Source organism: Chanodichthys erythropterus, chromosome 12 (genome assembly GCF_024489055.1).
Source record: "Chanodichthys erythropterus isolate Z2021 chromosome 12, ASM2448905v1, whole genome shotgun sequence".
NCBI classification, from domain to species: Eukaryota; Metazoa; Chordata; class Actinopteri; order Cypriniformes; family Xenocyprididae; genus Chanodichthys; species Chanodichthys erythropterus.
The window spans coordinates 18,724,593-18,727,606 of record NC_090232.1 but is presented as its reverse complement, the minus strand read 5'-3'; positions in this window follow the sequence as shown (position 1 = coordinate 18,727,606).

Here is a 3,014-nt window from a genome sequence, read left to right as displayed (position 1 = left end):
TGGATGAGAGGGTCTTTTGCCTGTCAGCTCACTTCTCTCCTCTTTTTTCCTCCTTTCTTCACTCGTCATGAGTGTCAGTTTTACAGGCATAGGAAAAGACAAGGAAATTGTACAGCTCACTGGAGCATTAGTTAGCCGATTAGATCAACATTTGTTTTAACCCTTTAATCCACACACAAATGTTCACATACTTGAACTAAACTTTTACTCTGTTGTGCATTTTAGAAATGAGAATGGAGAAGTAGGTTAGAGAAGAGTGAAAGGTGTGTTTGTATGTGTGTGCATTTTTGTGATTTATGAGGACACAAATTTGTATAATGACATGGGTATCACACTGGTATTATGACGTTAACATGAAATATGAGGACATTTCATGAGTCCTCATTTAAAATAGCTTTAAAAACATACTAAACAATGTTTTATTAAAAATGCAGAATGTTTTGTGTGATGGGCAGGTTTAGGAGTAGGGGTAGTGTAGGGGAATAGAATGTACAGTTTGTACAGTATATAAACCATTACACCTATGGAATTTCCTCACTTTGATAGCAAAACAAACCTGTGTATGTGTGATAGCAGGACAATAGCAAGCACTCGATGGTTACTCATTACGTGAGTAATGATATCCCATCAGCAAATGACTGATTTTGAAACAATCTACATTTTCCATGTCATCAAGACACATGGAAACTGTGGAAATGCTTGTTTTATGTCTGCTTTATGCATGCTTTTTGCATCATGTGATTCACTGGACATGAAAATTGGGCTGATGTCAAAACCCAGCGTTGGCTTGACGTCAATCTCCAATGCTGGACAGACATTGAATTTTGGTTGGAAATGAAGATCAAGTTGACGTCAAAACCTAACGTTGGCTTGATGTATACCTCCGACACTGGACAGATAATGAATTTTGGCTGAAAATTAAAATCAGGGTGATGTTAAATTAAACATTGGCCTTTTCACAGACTGTGATGATGCATTTTCACAGTTATTAACATTGTAAATCTAGAACTATTTTTATTTATAAAACAATACTTTGTAATATATTTCTAATATACTGCCTTTTCAGAAAACTAGTTAAAGGGATAGTTCACCCAAAAATGAAAATTTGATGTTTATCTGCTTACCCCCAGCGCATCCAAGGTGTAGGTGACTTTGTTTCTTCAGTAGAACACAAATGATGATTTTAAACTCCAACCGTTGGCTGTCTGTCAGTCAAATAATGCTAGTGGATGGGAACTTCTACTATAAGAGTAAATAAAATCAGACCTTACGATCAGACCTTACTAAACGAGTGCTGAACGCAGTTGGACATAGTGGTGTTTTAGAGGTAAAAAATTATATAAATACGGTTCGGTTTATCGCACAACCGATCGTTTCATGTCTTAGGACATCAATGTGTCATCACGAGCCGCAGGGTTTAATTTGGACTTGTCTATGCAAGTTTTATTTACTCTTATAGTAGAAGTTCCCACTAGCATTATTTGACAGACGGCAACGGTTGGAGTTAAAAATCATCATTTGTGTTCTACTGAAGAAACAAAGTCACCTACATCTTGGATGCGCTGGGGGTAAGCAGATAAACATAAAATTTTCATTTTTGGGTGAACTATCCCCCTTTAATGCTGCTACGTGAGTGTTTCTAATATAATGGCTGAGGGAGTGACGGCTTATTTGACGACATTTTCTGTCTACCGTAATCAAGCTCTCAGTATTTTTCCCCCTCTTTTTGAAGTCATCGTGGATTTTATCTTTTGCTCTTGGATCAATGCAAAAAATATATATTTCTTGTAGTTTGTTCCACCTCAGAGTAAATAAAATGGTAATTGTAACTTTATTTCTTCCAAAAATGCCTTTATATCTCATAATTGATTGTGACTTTAATTATTATAATACTTATTTATTTCTCTTAAAGGAATACCAACACTCTACAAAACATCTTTTGTACTCCGCAGAAAAAAGTAAGTCATACAGGTTTGGAACGACATGAGGGTGAGTAAATGATGACAGAATTTTCATTTTTGGTTGAACTATCTCTTTAAATGAGACTATATCTCACAATGTGACTTGATTTCTTATTTAAAACTTTATTTTAGAGTTACTTTTTTATTGTTTTCTCTCTCTCTCTGAGGTAGAAATAGGCTTCCATAACTTACAATGCATTCAATTTATACATTTTCATCAACACATGCTCCCTGGGAATAAAACGAACAACCTTGATGTTGCAAACATGCTACAGAAACACCATCATTTGCCCTCAACACAAATCGTTTGTAATTTAACAGAAAATGTCCTTATCTTACTAACTGCAGAATATATAGAAAGACCTTTAATACCAACTAACTTCTTTAGGCATTTAAAAGTTTTAAATAAGAGCTAGTACTTCTCTAAACTAATTACTGTAGGGAGTTCACTTTCCTGAAAATGACTGTTCACCTCTTAGCCTCCCCTAAGGCCCACTCACGACCATCAGCATGTGTGAATGTGAGAGAAAAAGAAACTGCAACTTTTAGTAATCAAGTAACTCAAGTTGCTTGTGTATGAGGGGGAGAGAACATGTGCGTCCTCTTGTAAGCGTGTGTGTACTTCTATGTGTGTGCCTGCAAGTGTCTTCACCTGCACGTCAGCTTTACACTCCTCTGTCTTAATAAGACTCTTGCAATTACCTTACCAGCACCCTCCATTTCCACTCACACACACGCAGAAGTAGCTGCTCTGTGAGTGACGTTAATTTGCATGGCTTCTTGGCCCTCTAATGGCTATCTCTCCCACTCGTGCTCTTCTCGCAGAGCAAGAGCAAATAAAATAGACAGGAAAAATAAAAATGTCATGATTATTTATTTAATCAGGCTTGAAGGAGCCAGTCTAATAAAGAGAAAGAAAATTTGTCCAACACAGATGATTCATTTTAGTTTGTAGACTAAAATTCAGTTATTTATCTTCGTATTGGTGTATGCTCTCAATTATAGCTCACTGTGTCTTATTAAGGATACTGTGGTGTGGATGTAATTAAAAAA